Here is a 23,361-nt window from a genome sequence, read left to right as displayed (position 1 = left end):
TGGGTGACAAAGCGCTGCAGTGCCGGGAGCCACAAAGAGCCTGTGGCAGCCACCCACGTCCCTACGCTTGTCCCTGGGCACATCAGGACCGAGAGCTGTGTTGTAAGAACAGACTGGGAGCCAGAACAGCCCTGGGCTCAAATCCTGACCCTTCCAGCAGCAGTTGGACCCAGAAGCCCTCCCCACCCCCCCACCCCTTGTTATTTTTGCTCCTCCCCCGTCTGCCACACCCTGTGCCCAGGGCATTGGGGATGGGGGGAGGGTTAGGACCCGGGATGTGGATTTTCAAATTTGAGTAGGGATTTCTCCTGAGCCCTCTAAGCTGGGCCTCCAAACCTTGCCCCCTGGCTTTCCTGGTTGCTTCTCTGCCCCTTCCCCTCGGGTGACTGGGAGTTCAGAACTCAGGGGACCCTCCTCTCCCCTTACACCAAGAGCCCTGGAGCGGGGCAGGGGTCCCCTGTCCTTGCTCCCTGTTGTTGAACCTGGCAGTGGAGGGCCGCAGGACCTGCTTCCCTGAGAATGACTCGCTCCAGTCCTCAGCCCTCCAGCTGCCCCGTGGCTCCTGACCGCCAGGCCCCTGCCCTCCCCTGCCCTCCCCTGCCCTCCCCTGCCCTCCCCCTCCCTCCCCCCTCCCCCTCCCCCCCCCTTTTCCTCCTCACTCTCTGGGATTTGGAGGACTTGCCCCTGGGTGTCTGGCCACTCACTCCCAGGGCGACCTCACCCAGCTCATAGCTTCAATCACCACCCAATGCACACTCAGTGCGAGCCGCTTAGGCAATTAGATTTTTTTTTTTTTTTGGTAGACACATTTTAAAAAGTGAAACTAATTTAAACACTGTATTTCATCTTGCCAAATGCATCCAAAATATTATCAACTTGTGATCAACATAAAAAATCACTTTCGAGCTACTGCACTTTTTTCCATCCTAAGCCTGTGAAATCCGAGGTGTGTCTTACACTCAGCGAGACATCTCCACCACCAGACTGGCTGCATTTCAAGTGCTCAGAAGCCACACGTGGCTCACAGCTGCCATATAGGGCAGGAAATGTGACTAGAGTGACCCTTTCCAAAGCGGATCTGCAGCCCTGCTGGGCCTCTGCTGCGATCAGTGTCTGACCTCCTGCCCTTTCGGAAGTCTCCTGGGCCGCTCAAACCCCAGTTACAGAGCTGGGCTCCTGAGGATTCCTTACTTTTCCCCAAATCCAGTCACCCCTAGTGCAGTTCCACCTTCAAAACCACCCAGGGCCCGCCCACTTCCTGCCTCCCCCACTGCCCTCTACTTCCCATCGGGCTCTGCCTTGACCTCCTCCTGGGCCTCCCCACACACATGCTCTCTTGCCCTCTGCTCCACCCAGATCCCAGAGTGGTCCAGTGAAAGCAGAAACTGACTCCCATCACACCTCTGCTCAGGACCTTCCTGTGACCCTCAGGGTCAAAGTTCAAGTTCAAGCCCAAGTGCTTCCCCCCCCTCCCGTTCTTGACCAAACCACTTTGGCGACTTTAAGGCACAATATGGGGGCTGGGGATGTGGCTCAAGCGGTAGCGCGCTCGCCTGGCATGCGTGCGGCCCGGGTTCGATCCTCAGCACCACCGAAAACTAAAAAATAAATATTAAATATTAAAAATATTAATATTAAATATTAAATATTAAAAATTCTCTCTCTCTCTCTCTCTCTCTCTCTCTCTCTCTCTCCTCTCTCTCTCTCTCTTTAAAAAAAAAAGGCACAATATGTCTCACCTGGTTGTCATGGACAGTTGAGTCCATGCTTTCAGCCCTTCCTCTGGGGGAACCTAACTGTTCCTCTGTCCACTTGGAGGGACTAGGATATGGAAGGTGACCCCGCAGAGCATCTGATCATGCCCAAAGCACCACAGAATCCAAAATCGCATGGTTGTGCTGAAGGCCTTGATACAGGCACCTGGGTTCTGGTCAGCTGGGGGACGGTCTATACCAGGTGATGCTCCCACCATCAGCGTGACAGACTCCACTGCCTCTGGTGGCCCTGCACAGCCGCCGCAGAGGGGTGGCCTCCAAACAAACAGAGGGGTGGCCGCCCAGGCCACAGCCCACATGCTAGCCAACCGCACCCACAAGTCCACATGTTAGAGCTCAAAACACAGCCGCACAAACACCTCCCTCCTCTGGCCGTGCACTGTCTGCTCTGGGCCCCAGAGAGCCCTCCCACTGCTAGCCACAGGCCAGCTGCCCCTTCGCCCTCGAGTTTTTGCTGAAATGTCACCTTTTCTGACTATCTAAAGTGGCCGTTTCTCTCCCTGTCTCCCGACGGCTCCTCCATGGCCCTGGGTAGCGCTGAGAACTTACGAATGTCACATAACTCAGCTACGTACCTCCTGGGCCTGGAGGACCTACTGCCTCGGCAGCCAGCACTGAGCTCCATGAGGCCAGGAACTTGCTCTTTTGTCTGCTTTGTCCGCTGATCCATCCCAGGTCCTCATGCGGGGTGCCTGCCATGTGTGAGGCCGTCATAAATATTTGATAGATAAATGAATACACATTTTCTCTCTCTCAAGTGGATAGCCATTTGAACCAAGACCATTTATCGAATTCTTCTGAACTGCAAGGTCATCTTTGTAATAAACTAAACTTTGATATCAACACCGGCCTCTTCCTGCCCACCGATGGATTCATCTAGTCCCAAACACAGGTTCCACCATCTCCCTGACGTCGGCTCCCTGGTACTTACGTCCAACTGCAAGGAGTATTCTCCTTTGACAGAATTTTTCATTGCTTCTTTTTCGTAGGATCTACAAGCGGACTATCACATTTGATTAACATTTATGTGGGGAAACTCACAAAAATTGCATTTGACTTGTTAGTTTAAGAAAAATTAACTTGCCAGGCATGATGAGACACACCTGTAATTCCAGGAACTTGGGAGGCCGAGAAAGGAGGATCATGAGTTCAAGGCCAGTCTCAACAACTTAGTAAGGCCCTGTCTCAAAATAAAAAAGAACGGGGGGTGCATCTTAGTGGTAAAGTGGCCCTGGATTCAACCCCTAGTATAAAAGAAAGGAAGGAAAAAAATTAGTTGTTCTATCTCAATATTGTTATTGCATCCTAAAATAATCTCTCCAGTTCTTTTCTTTTTATTCTTTTTTGGTGCTGGGGATTGAACCCAGGGGTTCTTTACCCTGAGTTCATCTCCAACCCTTTCTATTTTTTTATTTTGAGACAAGGTCTCACTAAGCTGCGTAGGGCCTTGCTAAGTTGCTGAGGCTGGCCTGGAATTCATTTCTTTTTTAATATAAAAACATTAGAGGGCTGGAGCTGTGGCTCAGTGATAGAGCATTCGCCTAGCACATGTGAGGCCCTGAATTTGATCCTCAGCACCACATAAAAAGAAATAAAATAAAGGTATTGTGTCGAACTACAACTACAAATAAATATTAAAAAAAAAAAAATTAGAGCCAGGTATGGTGGTGCACACCTGGAATCCCAGTGGCTCCGAAGGCTGTGGCAGGAGGATTGCAGGTTTGAGGCCAGCCTCAGCAATTTAGTGAGTCCCTGTCTCAAAATAAAAAATAAAAAGGACAAGGGTTGTGGCTCCGTGGTTAAGCACCCCTGGGATCAATTCCTGGTACCCTTGACTCCCCAAAAAGACCATCCAAGTAAAATAATTTGCAATAGTAAGCAGGAAAACTAAGCTACAACCCAGGAGTCAAATAGGAAAAGAGAGTCATGCTATTTTTTACAACATCAAAACTATGTAGCAACAGGCCATGGGAAAATTATTCTTCTCTAGCATATATAAAAACACAAGAAGATGGACTAAAGGTGAAAAGAGGGAAATCTCACAGAAATTGAAATAAAAATGGCCAATGATCACGAGGAAAAAAATCTACACTCAGGAGCCATCAGGTGAATGAATATTAAAACAATGGAGTCTGTCTATCTATCTATCTATCTATCTATCTATCTATCTATCTTTTTGACTAACGAAAAACATGATGGGAGCATGGCTTAGTGGTAGAGCACTTGCCTAGCATGTGTGAGGTTCACTGCATAGCCATGTGAAAGAGAGAGAGAGAGAGAGAGAGGGAGGGAGGGAGGGAGGGAGGGAGGGAGGGAGGATTTATCGTGTCTAGTATTGGTAAAGACTGAATTGAAAGGACGCTCTGGGACTGGGGTTGTGGCTCAGTGGTAGAGCACTTGCCCATCATGTGTGAGGCCCTGGGTTCAATACTCAGCACCACATAAAAATAAATAAATAGAATAAAGGTATTGTGAAAAAAATTCAAAAAAAAAAAAAAAAAAAAAGGGCACTCTTGGGCTGGGGCTGTAGCTCGGTGGTAGAGAACTGGGTAGCAGTCTTTGAGGCCCCGGGTTCCATTCCCAGTGCTGAAAAAATAAACAAGGATTCCCAAAGGAGGGGCCACTCTTCCACAACGTTGGTGAAGGTATGTGAGTTAAACTTTTTTAGAATACTTTACTAATACGTGTGTGTGTGTGTGTGTGTGTGTGTGTGTATGTGTGTGGTGCTGGGACTGAAGCCAGGGCCTTGTACGTGTAGGCCCCAGCCCTGTTCATAGCTTATCAAAATTCAATTTTTGATCCAGGAATTCCACTCCTAGGGCTCTCTTTTCCAGAAAGACTCATCTGGGTGCACAGAGATGTGTGTAAGGATGTTTATTATTTATTACCTTGTCTTTTTGTAATGGAAAATGTTTAAAACACACACACACACACACACACACACACACACAAATGTCCATCAATCAGAGCTTGGATAAAGAGAGCAAAGCCACACTGTGAAACCTTGAATAGCTACTTAAGAATAGCGAGGTAGATCTATAAAACTCAGAAAGACCTCTAGAGCACCTGGCAAGTGCAAAGACGCAGGGCAGAACATTAAATGTGCTGTTACCACTTATATAAAAGATAATTAAGGTATCTGAAAAACGGGCAAAAGATTTGAACACTTCTCCAAAGAAGATGTACAGATGTCCAATAAGCACATGGAGATGTGTTCGACATCATTCATTAGCCATCGGGGAAACACACAGCAAAACCACAGCGAGACCCCACTTCATACCCACTCGAAGAACTCGAATCAAAAAAAACTATAACAGCAAGTGCGGGGTGGAGAGGGACATGGGACCGTCATGCAATGCTTGTAGGACTGAAGGAGGTACAACCACTTTGGAAAACAGCCTACCTGGTGGTCCTTAAAACATTAAGTATTCGTAGGGCTGGGATTGTGGCTCAGCGGTAGAGCGCTCACCCAGCATGGGCGGGACCCGGGTTCCATCCTCAGCACCACATAAAAATAAAGGCATTGTGTTATGTCCATCTACACCTAAAAATATAATAAATGTTCATAACAGCATTGTTTCTAATAGCCAAAGGGTGGGGATGACCCAAACACCCACTAACAGGGACATGGATAAATGCAGTGCATCCACAGAGTGGACAGGGCTGGGTAGGACTGGGGGTGGTGGCGCCCACCTGTAATCCCAGCAGCTTGGGAGGCTGAGGCAGGAGGATCACGAATTCAAAGCCAGCCTCTGCAACTTGGCAAGGCCCTAAGCAACTTAATGAGATCCTGTCTCAAAATAAAATCTTAAAAAGGGCTAGGGATGTGGCTCAGTTCAATCTCTAGTACCAAAAACAAAAAAAGGAGCCGACAGGATTTGGCAGTGTCAACACTGGAACACGGACACGTGCTTCAACACGGGGAACCTGGAAAACACCACACTCAAGTGCAAAAGCCAGGTCAAGACTGCACTGTGCACCGTCCATCTACAGGAAATGCACCGAGCAGGCAAGTCCGCAGGGACAGGATGGGTGTGCCGTTGCCCAGGACAACAAAGGCCATGGGAAGCCCTCCTGGAGATTCTGTGACGGGTGATGAAAGTGTCCTAACATCTGTGTGTGGCCAGGATAATCCCACAACACCAAAAACCACAGAATTTCCCACTTTGGACAGGTGAACTGATAGTGTGTAAATTATATCCCAACAAAGTTATTTTTTAAAAAAGGAGCATTAAGATGCTGACATCTGGGCTGGGGATGTGGCTCAAGCGGTAGAACGCTCGCCTGGCATGCGTGGGCCCGGGGTTGGATCCTCAGCACCACATACAAACAAAGATGTTGTGTCCCCCGAGAACTAAAAAAAAATAAATAAATATTAAAAAAAATTCTCTCTCTCTTCTCTCTCACTCTCTCTTTAAAAAAAAAAAAAAAAAAGATGCTGACATCTGATGTGTCCCTGTGGTCAATCACAGTGTGGGAGTGGGATCCTAGCACCCCCACCTGCCAACACCCTCCTTTAAACCCCAGGGTGAACCCTCCATGAGCAGCAAAATACCACGAATCCCGAGAAGCCAGAACGCGTGTTCCTGACTTTGTCCTTGCTCCAACAGGGCTCAGCTCAGCAGTTTTGAAATTCTTAAGTACTTATCTTGATTTCCGAGTTAGTTCCCCCCCCCCCCCCCCCCGCGTCCCCTGAAGTTTGGGAGGGATTCATTCGTGCTCTGCTCGGGTCCTAGCCCTGGTGACAGGGCCAGCGACCGTGGCCTTGTCCCAGTCCGGGACTCCCGGGCTCCGCTGAGGTCCCAGGACCGCCCTGCGGGGTCGCGGGCTGCGCATCGATCGATGGCGCGGGGCAGCGCTGCCGGCGCATTAGCGCGGGGCCTCCCCGGACGCGGCCGGCGGCCCATTAGACGCCCGCGCTGCCCCGCGACCACCCGCGGCCCGGGCCGGCTGGCTCCGGCGAGGCGGAGAGGCTGCAGCCCCTCGGTGGCCTGGGGTCCCCTCCAGCCCCTTCACTCTCGCCTGCCTCTGCACCTCCCGGTCGACCCCCAGCAGTCCCCCCACCCCCTATGGAAGCCTTTGGCTCCCGTGTGTCCCGGGAATCACAGACTGACCACCCTAAGTGGTCTGGGAGCCCCGAAGGGCTGCCCCTGCCTCAATCTTCCTGGCCACCGGCGCCTGCGACGAGGAAATGAACACCAAACTGGTCAGGAGGCCAAATCTGCGGAGCCCAGCAGATCTCTAGACCGGGAGCTCTTCAGCCTCCCTTCTCCTTGGGTAGCAGGAGAGTGTTGGGCAAAATCGGGTTGAATTAATAGCTGTGTGACCCAGGGCAGATCGTGTAACCTCACCGGGCCTCTGTTTCCTCATGTGCAGCTTCATGAAGTCCTGGCTGTATCCGAGTTCCTGCCCCTGCAGGAGACCCCAGGGCTGCAAAGGACCCCCAGTCTCCAGTGGGGGGTGGGTACAGGAAACAGCCCTTCCTTAGGTGCTGCCTCTTGGGTGGGTCCCTGGAAGCGGGTCCTTAGTACTGCCATCTCATGTGGGCACCTCCCCTGATGCCAGACCCTCCCCTCCTCTCCTCCTGAACAGCCCCCGGCTCACTTCAGGCCGTGGGGACTGTCCCCATCTCCAGGCCCTCAGCTCCATTTTCCTCCCTGCCCCTCCCCCAGCTCCCACCCGGCCTCTGCCACCTCCGTGGTCAACCCCTGGAAAACAGTGCCTGCGCCTGCTTACCAGGAACCACAGGTCCTCCCGCCCTGGAGCATGCACCACGCAACTGCCCACTGTGACACCCATGTCCCATGTTTCCACACAGTTGCAAACAGGGTCAGTTCCCAGCCCTTGGTTCACCCCCCATCAGCACTCCGGGCCCAGGGGCCACTCCGTCCTCCTGGGGACCTTCCTTCCTCATCTCCCAGCTGCCCCTTTCCAGTCTACCCTGCACCTCCTCTTCCTAGTCCCCCATAAACACCAGAGGCCTTGGGAGTCTTCATCCTTCGGAGCCTGCGCCCTCCCCTGGCCCCCAGAGCCTGGGCTCTCTAAACACCGGTATCTGTTGACAGTTCCCAAATTTACATCTGGCGCTGCAACTCCTGCTGGCGCCCGGGCTGATCGGTTGATGGGCATCCCCTCTGGGACAGGAGGCAGGGCTGCTCCAGCTCAGCAGCCCCTCGCTGGCTGGGACAAAGTGACTTCCTTAAGTGGAGCCAAAGCTGTTTTTAAAACGTGGTACTGTGTTTCATTGTGCCCAGCCTTAGGCAGATGGCCAGGAGTAAGCAGAGAGCCCCGTGGGCTCCCCGTCAAGCTGGCGGTCCCAGGCCAGCCCTTGTGTGAAGTGGGCGGGGCCCTGGCTCTGGGGTTTGATCAGCGAGGCCTCCAGGCTAAACCCCGCAGAATGACAGTTCCATCAATCAGCTTCTTGTTAAGTCGGAGGCCAGAGCATCCACCCCACCAGAAGCAGCCAGACTGCTGAGCATGGCTGGCCCCGCTGCTGAGCCTCGCCTGGGCCTGGAGAGCTTCCTGTGGGGGGCAGCCTGGCCAGACTCATCTCATGCACATTTGTACTCACTTATACCCAGGCTCTAAGTCAACGGTCACGCTCCGAACACTTCCTGGGAGATGCTGTGGCAGGATTAGAGTTGGGTCAGAGTGGAAATCAGGCTCCCAAGAGAGGCTGGTGAGCCAGAGGAGGAACCTCAGGGGACCCTTGAGTGTGACCGCAGCAGAACATAGTCCTTCACAGGGGTGCAGGATCTGGAAGCTATTCAGGTCTTTGAGCAGAAAGAAACACACTTGTGCTGCCCTCGTGCAATCCATAACCTGTGCAACCATACATGGAAGTCTATCAGGGATCCTGACAGCAGAAGCTAGATCACATCACTGCTCTGCCTCCATGGCTCCCACCTGCCTCAGAAAAAGGCTCAAGTCCTTCCAGTGGCCACAGAGCCCTTCTGTGTGCACCTCCTCTCTGGCTTCACCTCCTCATACTCCCTCCCTTTCACTCTCTCCTGCCCCACTAGCCTCCTTGCTGTTCCTTAGACAGTCAGCCATTGCTGCCTCAGGGCCTCTGCACTTACAGCCTCTCTGCTTGGAGTGCTGTCTCTGCAGAGCTGAGTGCTCTCTTATTATTTCCTTATGTTGTCTTCTTCGCAGGGGGCCCTTTATGCCTCCCTATTTTATTTTTATTTTTAAATATTTATTCTTAAGTGTTAGATGGACACAATATCTTTATTTTACTTTTATGTGTTGCTGAGGATCAAACCCAGTGCCTCATACATGCTAGGCGAGCTACCATTGAGCCACAACCCCAGCCCCTGTCTCCCTATTTTAAAGTGACACCCAGGTACTCCTGCATTCCTCTGCCTCTTTTCTGTTGCTTTTTTTGCTGGAAGACTTTTAAACAGTCTGAAGATCTGCCTGGTTGAGTTTTCTGTCACCTCCGCTAGAAGGTGGGCAGAGCTTTGTATCTGTTTGGCTCACAGCTGTACCCATGTCCTCTGCAGCTGTGCCCCGGGCTATGTTAGGTTCTCAGTAAATATCATTGAGTGAATGAAGACACCGTTGGGGCAATTCACTTAACTTCCTTGACCCTCCGTTTGTCCATCTGTATAATGGAAATTAGATCAGTACGTATCACGTGGACTTGTAAATCTCAACAACAGCTCTGCTGTCCCCAGAGCTGGCCAGGTGTGTGAAGTACACACATTCCCTATCGCTATTTTATAACATTGACTCTATAGTGCTGCTTCTTTCCATTTTTAGTAAAGAAATAGAGATGGTTCTGATGATGGGCAAAAATTTACATATAATAGTGTTCTTCCTGGTGTCCTTTTAAGAGTAAAAAGTTGGAAGGAATCTAAATTTCTGAGAAGAAGGGATTTGTTAAATAAAATATGGTCCACCCTTTGAAGGAACACCTGACAGACAGTCATTAAAATTCAAGTTCTCAAAGAATATTTAATGGCCTGAGAAAATGTCCAGAGCATACTACTAAGTGGAAAAGTGGAGTATAATTCTTAAATCAAGCAGTGCACACCTGGCTGCTTGTTTTACGGTTATTCTTTAGGTTGCACATATATTCTTCTGCGTGGAACAAGTCATTCATAACAATGCAGGAAAAAGCAAGACAGAGCACTGTGTGATCCCAGTTCAGACTTACGCGCATTCAGGTATTCCTCTTGCACGTTCATAGGAAGAAAGACTGGGGCCTGGGGGTGCAGCTCCGTGGTGGGGCGCTTGCCTGGCGCGTGAGGCCCTGGGTTCCACCCCCAGCACCGCAGAAGAGAAGGACTGAGAAGTGGAGCGGCGCTGACAGCGAGTCTTCCTGAGAAATGATATCGAAAGACTGAACCCTTCTTTTCTTTCCATCATTTCCCAGATTTGTTAAAATGAACGTGGAATCTCCAAGGAAAAGGGAGATTTTAAGGACTTAGGTCAGCATTTTCCAAACACTAGTCCCCCAGTGCGTTAACAAGATTCCCAGGGGACAGGTACGCTTGGCCACAGTGGGGTGAGGATGTGAGCCAGAGCAAAGCCAGGCCGTTAGAGACCTCCTTCTCCCACTTTTCCGGAATATTGCCTGAGAGCAGCGCAGTGGAGACAGTAACCCAGCAGCAGTAGTAGCCATCGGAACCAGCTCTAAAGAGAAGGGTGGAGAGATTCAGCCAGTTGGCGGAAAAGTTCAAGACAAAATTCTCCTTCCAGAATTTGGAGACACTAGAGGAGTTCTAGAGGACCCGGGGTATTTCTTAGAGATGGTGACGTTCTAGGAAAGTTTGTAGGTTGAAGTGATCCCTGTTGAAACAGCCCCCTCTGAAGCTGGCCCTGCCACGGGCGTTCTGAAGCCTATCGACAGGTCACTGATTCCCACATCCCCTGTTATAATAAACCAGTGAGGCATAAACTAGAAAGAGAGGAGAGAGGCCCAGAAGTTGGGTCTGTGGGCTGCTCTGACCCGTCACTGCAGCGTCCACCGTGGCTCCCAGAAGACCGTGTTTCTCCTGAGCACAGGGAGGCCCCGTCCCCTGCTGCAGAATAGCTCATGGGGGTTCTGGGTGTTAAGTGGCTGGGGATGCTTGGGTCCCACCCTTTCCAAGGAAGCGGCCGCCAAGAGCTGCCCTGGTCTCTCCCGCCTTCTTTGGACAGCACTGGAGCGTAGGCCTGCAATTCTCACTTGGGTCCCCTCTGCAAGCTCTGTCCATCCAGGATGCCCGCCCTCTGCACTGACCCCAACCCCACGTATCCTCAGGACTGCCGGAAGGACACTGGGCGCTCTGTTGAGCTCCAGCCACGTGCACGGAGTCTTCAGACGAGCCGGGGGTGGGGGGCCTCCCAGTACCGCCCATGACCCACCATGAGAGCAGATTGTTTTGGATGCCTCTCTGTGTGGGTGATCTGTCCTCCCAGCTGACCTGTAAGGTCCCTGGAAAAGAGGCTGGCTTTGGGGACTTCCTTGGCTCTCCCACAGCACCCAGCACAGCCTGAACATAATGCAAAGTCTTCATCTGAAACCCACGCTCAGGACCCTGTTCCTGCTCCAGAGGCTCCTCCCTCCCTCACCCAAGCCCAGGCCCCAGCTTCCCCAGACTCCTCACAGGATCCCACCCCCAAATTTCTGGTCTCCCCTACCCCAGGAAGATCTGCTTCTTTGGTGACCTGCTGGTCCCCTCCTCCAGGAAGCCCCCTGACTCTGGGTCAGGGCTGAAGCAATCCCCTTGTCAGGCATTGCTAGAAAGAGCTGCACCCCCTCACATGCCATGCCCCAAAGTGCAGGGACAGATGTGATCAACAGAGGCTGGGACCTGTTCTTCTGCAGCCTCCTGAATCCAGGGTGCTGGGGTCCTCCCTGAGTCATTCCCTTTCCTGGGTCTTGGGCTGCCCACGACTCCAGGAGGGACCGGAAAGACGGTCCTGTAGTCTCCTGTCCTGCTGGAGCTGCTGCTGCCTGAGCCGCCCTGGGGCTGTCCTGGGAGGTATTTCCTGGTGCCCTGAGCTGACTGAGGCACCGAGGCCACATGGCGCTCCGGGTGAGCTACTCACTTGTGTGGCTTTGGGCCTGGAAGACCGGGTCCTGGGTGCCTATGAGAGAGAGCACAGGCATGCACCTGAGCATATCCTGGACACACCTGGGCTATATGTCACATGGCTCAGAGCTCCTGTGTCCCCTGAGTCCCTAGTGAGCTCTCTGGACCTCTGGGCCTGACACAACAGGGTTCCGGCCCAGTTGGGGGCTGCTCCACTCCCTGCCCAGGGTTTCTGCAAAACTCAGACCAAGGAGGACTGAGACCCCTTCTGACACTCTCTCCCTTCCAGGTGAGCTGCCAGTCACCCTCTAAGGGACTGCCACAGCCCGAGGCGTCAGAGGCCCCTCAGTGCTGCTGGGCACCCCCAGGGCCCTGATTCACAGCTCTTCCAGAGCCCCCTCAGCCAGGCCAAGCAGCCGGGGAACACCCCGCACGGTGCCCAGAGGGACCCAGCTTTGACTCACAGCCACGCGCAAATGGAGTGAGGAGCCCCTGGCGCCCGGCTCCCCACCCCCACCCTCGGGGCTGCTCTTCCCGCAAAATCAATCATCCTGCCACTGGGTTTGCGGGAAGTGGGGGGCAGGCAGGAGGGCTCTCAGGGCACTGGCTCCCGTGCAGGGTGGTGGCCCGGGTGGCTGGCGTGGATGAGCACCTGTCACAGCACTCCCAGAGGACCCCCACCTCGAGCTCTGGATCCCTTCCCAGTTGGCTAAACCAGGCCCAGGGGTGGGAGGGTGGGGTGGTGGGAGTTCCCGGGGGTGCTGCCAAGGGTGGGGCAGACCCAGCCCTGGATGCAGAGCAGCCCCTGGGGGCAGTGGTGAAGGCAGGCCGAGGAGGGTGGGAGTAACCAGCCCACAGTTGTGTTAAGTGTCTCTGGAGCAGAAGGGTGGACTCCGCCCAGTCATTCACTGATCCAAGAACCTCCCCACGTCCTGCCAGACAGTGCAGTGTTAGGACAGTGCAGTGTTAGGACCCAGGGCTGTGACTGTGGGTGTGGGTGGGCTGGGCCATGAGGAAGAGCCCCTGACCTTCCTGGTTGGCGGCCACTGCCTGGCTTCCACCATTAGAGCCACCCCTCCCCCACAGAGGATGGCCTCCTAACTGGGGCCTCCTACACCCTCTGCCCCGCGCACTGTCGATAATGACAGCTAAGGCCTTATATTTGCACGGGGCTTTAGCAGGGAAAATCTGCCTGTGAGTGTGGGCTGGGAGCATGCAGGCTTTATCATCTTCACCGCCATTGGACAGATGAAGATACCGAAGTTCAGAAAATTTGGCCTGTTTGAACCAATAAGCAAACAACCACAGGCTGGGGCAGTTAGAGGTGCCCCGAGTAGGCGCTGGGCATGTGGTGGGAGCCGCACGGTCTCCGGGATGTCCTGGGCAGAGCACTGCCCCAGGAGCCCTGCAGCCTGGCAGACCCTGGCCCCTGACAGGCCTGCGAAGCCAGCTCTGCTCTCCTGGGCCTCTACTTCCCAGTCTGTAAAATGGAGGTAACCACCCTTGCCCTGCCCCGCAGGGGTGTTGCGGGGAGCAAACCAGGGCTACTGGTTGGGAGCAGGCTTTGGAAACTGCAGGGAGCTGCCAGGGACCAGGCGTCACCAGCCCTGCAGCGAGACAACTCCGTGCCAGCCCAGGAAGAGGCAGCCCGGCTGGACCCTGGGTCTAGAACCTGGCACCCTGCCGGACTCAGAGCTCCAGAGCCACACAGCTCTGGGCCCCATGGTGAGCCAGGCTGTGAGCCCGTGGGACCCGGGGACAGGGCCCGGCAGCCCAAGATCACCAGAAGCCCCACCCCGCCAGGACTGGGAAGGGGCGGGCAGGCCAGGCTGCCAATGTGCGTATTAGCCGGTGTGAACTAATTTGATGGTGCTGATAAAGGCTGTGCCGCCTGGGGCCCCTGAGCGCCACCCAGCACCCCCGCTCCGCCCCCCTCCGGTAACATCCAGGGAGCTGAGCTGTCTGGCCGAGCTCCCCATTCTCAGGTGATGAAATCCCAGCTCGGTGGGGCTGGCTGGTACTGCAGTTACCAAATCACTGTAATTGAGATTAATTTGGGGGCCAATTGGGTCAGCCCTTGCAGGCACCCATTAATTAGTGAAGGAGGCTCAGAGCTCCAACAGCTGGGCCCGGCACCCAGCGGGGCTGGAGCCACTGGATAGGGGGCGCTGAGATGCCCAGCTGGGTACATGTGCCAAGGGAGGGGGCCAGCTGGACAGAACCTCCCCCGACCCCCCCCCCCCCGCTCTTGCTGAGTGCCCCCTCCCACACCCAGGAGCTGAGCGGGCAGCCGGCCCTTGACGTGGGTCCAAAGGCGGCTCTGGGTCTCCAAGGGTTAAAAGACTCCTGACGAGGGTGGGGAGGGGGAGGGGTGCTTGGAGGCTCCTTGGACATCAAACAGCTCTTGCAAAACTTCTAGATGAGTTAAGTGCAAATGAATTTGAAACAGACAATGAGGTTCCCTTCAGAGACACCTGGGCAGAAAAAATGAAGGGGAAAGCGCCCCAGGGAGAGCTCATTTGGAGGTTTTATTTTCCCCCTGAACCCCAAACACCCAGAGAAAAACAAACCCACCCGTCTACCCTGGGTGCCAGAGGCTGGCGGCGCACCCTGACTCAGGGCTGGGCTGGCAGTGGGCTGGGCACACACGTGAGGCCTGGGCACACTCATGGAGTAGAGAGAAGCAGCACATACCTGTGTGCAGAGCTGGAAGCTGGGCAGACGCGTGCGGAGGTGGCACCAGTCCTGGGTGGAGCAGGGCCCAGCTGGGAGGCTGAGGGCAGCGGGCGTGGGCGAACGTGGAGTGGAGGGCTGCTGGGGGGGGCGGGGGCAGGAGGGCAGGGGCTACTTGGGGAGGCACAGAGCCTCAGGGCCACATGCACCTCCTGGTCACCTACCTGCTCCCGTCCCCTACCCACTCCCCATCCCATCCTGCCGGTGGCCAGGCAGGTGAGGTGTCAGAGTTGGAGCCTGGAGACATCCCCCCCACACTCACCCAACTTGCTCCAAGTAATTGCCCTGGTGTTTTATTTTTCTTTTTTCTTTTTTCTTTTTTTTTTAAAGAGAGAGTGAGACAGGAGAGAGAGAGAGAGAGAGAGAGAGAGAGAGAGAGAATTTTTAATATTTATTTTTTAGTTCTCGGCGGACACAACATCTTTGTTGGTATGTGGTTTTCTTCTGTGAATCTTACGAGGGACAAAATCAGGTTTCGTCACCAGGAACCGGCCCCTGCTTCCACCCACTCTGAAGCCTTGCCCCACCCCACCCCAAGGACTGAGGACCTGGGGCCAGAGGCAGCTGGGGCCTGGTCCAGGGTGGCATCAGGAAGCCGTGGATCCTAGGAGGTGTCCCTATCAGTGACCTGCACCCCCTGGACCCAGGCGTGTGACCCCCGGGGGGGGGGGGCCTAATGGAGCACCTCCTCACTGCCATGCATTTGCAATTCATGGCTCCGGCAGAGATTGCATTAGGGCCTGGCTGTCACTTGTGATGAATGTCGCTTGTTTTCCAGAAAAAAACAGGCCCTGGATGTAGAGTGACAGGGCCTCAGGAGGCACCGGCCCTGCCCATCTGAGGATCTGAGCCAGCAGCCTCTGTGGCCACAGAACTTGATGCCTGGCAGTCCTCAGGGTCCCACGGAGTGCGGGGGATCCCTATCCTGGCCACCAAGCCCTCCATGCTCCTGTTCCACGGGGTCCTTGTGACAGCCCTGCGGCCGAGGGAAGGCGGATGAACGTGTGTGGGCTGGAGGGGGACTGGAGAGAGGAGCAGGGGCCAAGGTGCTGAGAGTTCCTGAGGGGAAGGTCTGGGGGGTCACTGGGTGGTCAGTTGGAAGGGGGGCAAGAGGCCCCTGTCCCATCCTGGCCCAAGGGATGAGGAGCAGCCCCAGGGATCCAGAGCTGCTGTCTGCCCAGGCTCTGCTGCCAACTCCCCTCCTGTCCAGAGGAGGGGAGTCCCTGGTGTCTGAGACACTAACTTTGATGGGGACGGAGGGAGTGACTGGGACACAGGAAATATCTGGAGATCTCAGCTTTTCAAAGAGCCAGTGTCCCCCAGCCTTTTGGAACAGCTGAGACTGGGTAGGCCTCCTCAGTGACCTGCATGGCTCAAGAAGCTCACAATGGCTCCCAATTTCCCAGTTTCCCAAATTTTATTCCTATTCCATTCGAGGGGCTCCTCAGGCCCGTTCACTGGAAAAAGAAGAATAGCCCACCTGGGGCCACTTTTACCTGGCACCTTTTCATCTCTGTGGTTTCACAAAATTTAGGCAGAAGGAGGGGAAATAGGTGATGCTAATCTACTCCTTACCCATGAGGAGACCGACCTGAGGCTCCATCCTCAGCTTGGGGCTCTGCTGCGTTCATTTCCTCCAACCCGGGCCAGGCACCTGCTCGGAGGGCAAACGGGTGAATTTGAAAGAAGGAAGGAGCCACAGCCTCGGGGTCACGGAACCTGTGGGCTGCTCCAGAGGCTGAGCCCCCCGAGCTCCTTCTCTGGACCTCCCTGCCACCCTGTGCCTGTTCTGGAACAGGCAACACAGAGCCCTGTGGGTGACCCTGCTGCAAGCCTGCGTGAGGACCAGGGCAAAAACCTGGCTCTCATCCAACCAGAGCCCAGGTTCACGACACCCAGCCCCAGCCCCAGCACCACCGAGGGTCCTGGGTAATGCTGATCAGAAAACGGGTGGGAGTAAGACCCAGCGGTGAGCTGGCCTGGATCTCACCTGCGCACCTGACAGCCTCCTAGTGAAGGCTTGGCCTCTGCTGTGCTCCTCCCTTTTTGGGCCACCCCCGTGAGGCCTCTCCCCAGTTAAAGTTCCTGTCCCATGTGGAAGTCTCGTCTAGAAAGCCAGCCCCCCACTTCTGACTGCTGCCCACCCACCCATCTGTCCCAGGGCTCCAAAGGCACCCCCCACTCTCAGGCTAACACTTGGGTTTCCCCTAGCAACTAGTCCAGGGTCTAGCCCTGGACCCACTCGACTGACCCTCACACCGACCCTGCCCATTGACCAGGGACCAGAGAATTTTCCAGAATCCAAAATGTGCTGAGTCCCTGCCCCTTCCCTCATAGGAGCAGATGTCTCCCTGGGATAAGAGCAGCTGAGCAGAATTCTGGAGCATCCAGAGCCCAAGGCTCAGAGCCAACATCTTGCCCACCCTCCAAGTGCACCTGCCAAGCAAAAGAGGAAGCCAGACAAAAAGAACATCCGTTCTATAGGGAGCTGGGTTCAAATCCCCACGTTATCCCTTACCATCTGTGTGACCTTGGACAAACTGCTTCCCTTCACTGAGCTTCAGTTTTCTCAGTTGTGAGATGAGCATGACTATGTCTTACATCACACAGTGGTTCTGGGGCTCCTTGGGCTGAACATGAAGCAGCCGCCACCCAGTAGGTCCTTGGTAAGTGGGGTGGGTGACCCCATAGACTAGGTGTGCAGTTGGCTGCCCCGAGTCAATGCACGCCCACCTTCCAGTCCCCCTAGACCCATCCACTCTTGTCATCAACCCCGACTGCTGTGCCACCTCTGCCATCTGTCCGCATCGGCTGCCACTTGCCACCACCAGGGCACCGGGAGATGCCCCAGAGCCTTGCCACATCCCGCCACAGCCTGCCCTCCTGCCTTCAGGCTCCCAGAGGAGAGGGCTCCAGCAGCTCCCCATCCCCGACCGAGGGCACCACTTTATCTTCAGGGCTGGGCCTACTGCACCCCAGGGGCTCCTCACAAAGCCCTGGGGTCCCCGGGGGAGCAGGCTGGAAACCCCTGGGCTCCCAGAGCATGGCTGCCCGCTCCCCTCCGCGGGGACCGACCACATCCTGCCGCAGCCCTGCGTGCATTTCCTCAGGCCAAGGATTGCTTTTTAAATAAATCTAAAAAACTCCGCTTCCTCCTTGGCAAGTTCATTTTAAGTCATTTTATCTCTTTCCCCCCTATATTTTCCCCAAATAATGTGATTAAGTGACTCAGCGCCGGCTGCCTCTGGCAGGCCCGGCCTCTAATTCAGTTTGAGGACGGCCACCTTTGACCCCACTCTACTCTGGCTAAGAGGACACTTAAGCGCCCACCGCTTCCTACCCAAGGAGCGGGTGGGGGCGGCGGCGAGGGGGGCGGTGGGGGCGAGGGGGGAAGCGAAACAAACTTTCACATAAAATTATGGTATATGGATAATTGAGAAGTTTAAAAACATGAATCTAATTGTACGGTCCCCAGAGAAACCCATATCGAGCCACCCTATAAGAGGCCTGGAATCTCCCGATGATGATTTATTGCTAAATCCTAGTATTTTTCAATACATTATAGTTTTTAAATTGTGTTTAAATTGAGTGTAGAGGAGCAGAGGCCATTAGGAGATGCAGAAACGATGATTATATTTAAATATTCATGCACGCAGTACCTTATTATTGAATCTGAACACTAACAAAATCAATATTAAGTGCGGTTTGACATGAATTTATTTATGAATTTCGACTTTCTAAGTACTGTATTTTTTCACTCAAAAATTGTGAGGATAATGTAGTAATGATATCAAAACACAGTGACAGGGAGCATTAGCTGGGGAGGTTATAAACCTCTGGATTAGGGGGCCCCAGATTGCCCTCAAAAGTGCTTAGTATACAAAACCCAATTCTTTTTTTTTTTTTTCCTCTCTGTTTCTGAATCGTGCAAACCCACATACACTCCGGAGAAGGCGGGCTGCGGAGGGTGGGGGTGGAAGCCAGGCTGTGTGCCGGTGGCAGGCGGATCCTCGGGCAGTCAGCTCCTAGGAGGCTGGGGTGCAGGGAATCGGGGTTCTTGGCCAGGTTCCCCCAGCTCCAGCCCCAGCAGGGGCCCCCTCTGGCCTGGGGGGTCTCAGAGGACTCAGACTCCCCAGAGGGGGACACACTGGGGTGGGGGAGTCTGACGGGTCTTTCCTTCCTAGACTCCGGATTCTGCAGGGAACCAAGGCAGAAATAGTGGGAAAGAGTGCCCTGGTCTCAGAGCCCACGGCAGGCCAGCAGGTGCCCACCCCTGAAGGACACCCAGTACCTGAGGCCCTGCTGCCCAGCCTCTGGCACCAGTCTTGGTGAGGATGAGGAGTGGGCCCTGGGCAGGAGGAAGGAGCCGGTCCTTTTCTCCATTCATGGCTTCTGGGCATGGCTGGGACCCATCCCCTGCCTGCTGCCCCTGGGCCACCTGTACTGAGGGTCATCCCAGAGACCCAATGTCCTTCCACTGGCCAAGGCAGCTCTGAGCCCAGCATGGCCACACGGCCTGAGGGGCCTCCACCAGGAGGATCCACTTTGTCATGCTCTTCATCCCTCCTCTGCCCCCAGATCTCGCAGCCCTGTGTGCACAGGGACAGACGCACGCCCGCGCACACACGGCCAGTGTGAAGTGGAGGCAGTGGCCAGCCGGGGCGGGACCCCATTTTTCAGATGGGGAGAACTCGCTGATTATGTCGTCTTCCTAAGCAAACCACCTGCCTCCGCACCGGGAAGAACCAGAGAGCTACTCGCCAGGGATCCTGACCTTCAGTGGCCCCCCACTCCATACAGACCCCTGACCCCCACATCCCTGCACCTACAAACACCCCACTGCCCAGCACTCGTGTGCCTGCCCTGCGCCCCCACCAGTGTGTCACACCCAGGCACACGCCTCCCACCACAGGAAACCTCCTCAGGACAGTGTCACCGGGCACACCCTCCAACATAGCTCAGATGTCACCTTCACACAGCCCCACATCTCAACACAGGAGCACCCCGACACTCACACAGGCACCCCGACTTACACACGGACACCCCAACGCGGGCACCATACACCCCACACACACACAGGGACACTGTGACCCACAGGCACGCCCAGCGACGCAGGATACCCCTCTACACACAGACATCCCGACCTACGCATGGACACCTGACACCACACAGGGACACCCAACACAGAGGGACCCCCTTCTCCACACCCACAGTCCTGGGCCCCTGCTCCACCCAGGGTAGGCGCAGCCCCTCCAGGTGGACGCCACCTGGGGTCGGGGGTCAAACAGCACTTAGACGAGAGCTTCGGAAGGTCCATCAGGCTTTGGGGGAAGCGGCAGCCCACTCGGGGGGAGGGGGAGAAGAACCCAACCCGACCCTAAACTCTTTTCCAGTAAATCGATGTATTTTGCTATAATTTTATTAGGAATATAAAAGGAGCCTTTTCAAAAGTGCTTAGGACGCAAAAAAAAGAGGCGGGCGGTGGGAACATTAGTCTGTCTGTGTTAGCAATCCCATAGTCACATTTTATTGTTACTGTCAGGATGCAAAAGCTGTGCTTAAAACAAAATAATACATAATGTATTACTGAGGCATAAACATCAGCGAGCTGCGAGCGGCCGGCGTTTTTATTTTAAAAAGAAGATGCAAAAAAAAAAAAAAAGATGGAGGACAGAAGGTGGGGGAGGGGTGGGTGGCCTCCTGGACCCCAGACTCTGAGGACTGGGGAGCCCAGAGCAGTGTAGGGGAGGGACTAAAGCCCAGTGGTGATTGCAACCACAATGTCACCATTCCATCCGCTCCCCCCAGAACATTCTGTCCCCAAAGTAACCCCAGGCACAGGGTCCTCTCATGCCCAGCCTCCCCCTTGATCTCATCGGTCAAGCTCTGGCCCTTTGTCACTTCCCGGTCTTGACTGTCATGAATCCCAGGGACGGAGCCCAGGCAGCTTCCGTCCCCATTTGGCCCATAAAGACATCACAGCTCAGAATGTGGTCACACAGCCAGTGAGTGGTGTGGCCAGAACTGAAACCGGGGCAGCAGATCAGGGTCCCAGTTCAGCGCCTCTGCAGTGCCGAGCTGCCCGGGGCTTGACCCTCCTAGGCAGGGCCCTGAGGTGGCCGCTGAGCTCACCCCTTCCCCCGTGGTCTCCTCTTGCACATCCCCCCGAACAAGTGTCTTCTTCCAAAATGCCAGCTGGTTTCTCCCGTGCTGGCACCGGGGAGCATGTGCCATCCCCAGGAGCTCACCTGCACCCCAACAGGTCCCCCTCAGCCTGGCCCTGCCCTCCGGCTGCCTCCTCTCCCACCTGCACCCTGGCCACTCTCTGGGGTCTGCTGACCCCTCCTCCATCCCTCCAGCCCACTCAGCTGGCCCTTGCCTCGGGCCCGGGCTCCTGCTGCTCCCTCTACCCAGAAAGTCATTCCTGGCCATTTTCAGTGAATCCTGTTGCTTCCAAGGTCCCCCTGCCCACCACTCAACTTAAACGAGACCCTTGGCGTTCAGTCTCATCCCTCTCTTCTCCACTCACATGCTTACTGTGTTTGTCCTGCACCAGGGACAGCAGGGACCTGGTTGGTCCAGTTCCCTGCAGTGTCCCGGCACCTGGCACGATCCACGTGTTTGATGGACAGTGGGAGGCCCTGCTACGCGGCTGTTGCTGTGGGCAGCAGCTGGAGCACATCTGAGCCCCAGGGACCTCGGGCCCCGTGGCCTCCCTGGGTCCCCAGATCTTCCCTTGTCTGGGGGTCTACAACCCCACTGGACCCAGGATCCCGTCTGGGCCCGCCCTCCCAAGCCTGGATGCTGGAAGAGGGGGCTCCCCACCTCAGTGCCATCTGGGCCCAGCGCTGCCTGGAACATCTGGGACAAGTCCTCCCCATCCAGCGCCTGTGTCCAAGCTTCTCCCAGCTGTTCTTAGTGCTCTGGGGGGCCCCTCCAGGCCCCGACTCCCCCTCTACTCCTTCCTTCTTTTCCTGGGCACCCCATCAGGCAGCTCCCAGGCAGCTCTCCATCCTGCTCCCAGGCCTGGCTCCTCCCCTCCCAGGGCCACGGGGACTCTGCCAACAGTCCCCTGTCTGGAGGCTTCCCCTTGGAGCCTCTGGCCAGCTCTGGGGCCTCCTGGTTCACTCAGGGGGCCCCAGACCCTCCTGGGCAAGCTCTCGGGAAGCAGTAGTTCTGAATGGAACCCAGGGTGGCGTTCTGAATATGCTGCCTCTTAGCTGTGTGACTCCAATTTCTCTGTGCCTCAGTTTCTTCATCTATAAAATGGGGACAAAAGTGGTGTCTGCGTCATCAGCCCTTGTGAGACTTTGAAGGGACTGTCAGGTAATGGATGGAAACCTTTCAGCACACACTGTTGAGGGCTGCAGGAGGCCCAGCCAGAGCCAGAAGGTAGGGTGCTGGGGCCAGCCTGGCTCCCACCCAGCCCTGGGGGCAGCTTCCCACTGTCAGAGGGCACTTGGCGCCACCTAGTGGTGGGTGGGGCAGGGGCAGCAGGCACAGGAGGGGTGGGGCCAGATGCTGGAGGCCTGATACAGAGAGCTGAGAAGGGCCCAGGAGGATCCTCTACCTGCCTCTCCGGACAGGGCCTGGGGCCAGGATCCCCCAAGAGGTGCCCCCACCAGCCTGGAGATTGGAAGAACACAACAGGAAAGGGCCGCTTCCGGCTTACCTTGTGCCCACTCAAAGCCCCCACCAGCCCCACCAGGCCACAGCCCAGACGCCTGCCCTCCACCAGAGAGAGGGAGCCCCAACGAGGCAGGAAGAGTTGGTGACAGTCCTGCAGCCCCTAGTGGCCGGGCCTCCTGCCCTCCTCCTGGCCTGGGGATTCCAGAGGCCCATGACCGTTTCCCATTCACAGCCTTTCATTCAGCACATGTCTACGAGCCCCTGCCAGCCCCTAGCATGTGCCAGACCCCGGGGACACAGAGGGCAAAGGGCAAAAGTCTACCTCACGTGGCTTACATTGCTGGGGGCATCGAGGGGCAGAAAAGCAATGGCTGAAATTCAGGGTGTTTAGGTGGTAAAGTGCTGCGGGACACACAGCAGGGAGCAGGACAGGGAGGGAGGCTGTGACGTATGGGCAGCTGGAGCCCGCCCCTCTGAGGCAGGGTTGCCACTGGCTGAGGCCTTGGGGTCTGAGCTGCCACGCTGACTCTCATCTAGCTGTGTGACTTTGGATGAGCTATTTTACCTCTCTGTGCCTCCATTAGATCATTGATAAAATGAGGAACGAAAGATCCTCTCTCCTGGGCTTATCCCCAGGAATGGACGAGGCTCGGACCCAGGGAGGGTCAGTGGTGTTTAGAGTAACCTCAGCTCCAGGACCCTCTGACCAAGTGAGTGGGTGAGACCCCGTCCTGTCTTCACACACACACACACACACATATACACACCCCGGGGCCGTGTTGCATGCCTGTGGAAACAGGCCCAGGTGGTCTCAGGAGCCAGGGCTGGGCCTGGACAGGTGTGCAGGCCACATGTGTCCACAGATGCCCTGCTTGGGAGCAGCTGTGCGTGGCCACCCGTGGCTGTGGCTGTCTGGGGATGGGGTGGAGGTTGCCAGGAGCAGGGGTGTGCCTGTGCCTGAGTGTGGGTGTGCAGGGCCCCACGGGGAAGTCACTGCCACGGACCATAGGGGTCTTTGCAGGGGAGATCTCTCTCACCCGATTCGTTCAGCCCATCCCCAGCCTGGTGGGGTCACCCCAGCTGCTGCCCGTCAATTCAAGGCCATTCCCAGGACAGGCTCAGGGTCTACCCAGTGCCCTCTCTGGATCCTCTCATGCTTCAAAAGTCCTAGGGTCTGAGATCTGCTCTGATCTGGGGTG

This window comes from Spermophilus citellus (genome assembly GCF_964194105.1).
Source record: "Spermophilus citellus genome assembly, chromosome: 9".
In the NCBI taxonomy this organism is placed as follows: Eukaryota; Metazoa; Chordata; class Mammalia; order Rodentia; family Sciuridae; genus Spermophilus; species Spermophilus citellus.
This window is presented reverse-complemented; position numbering follows the sequence as displayed.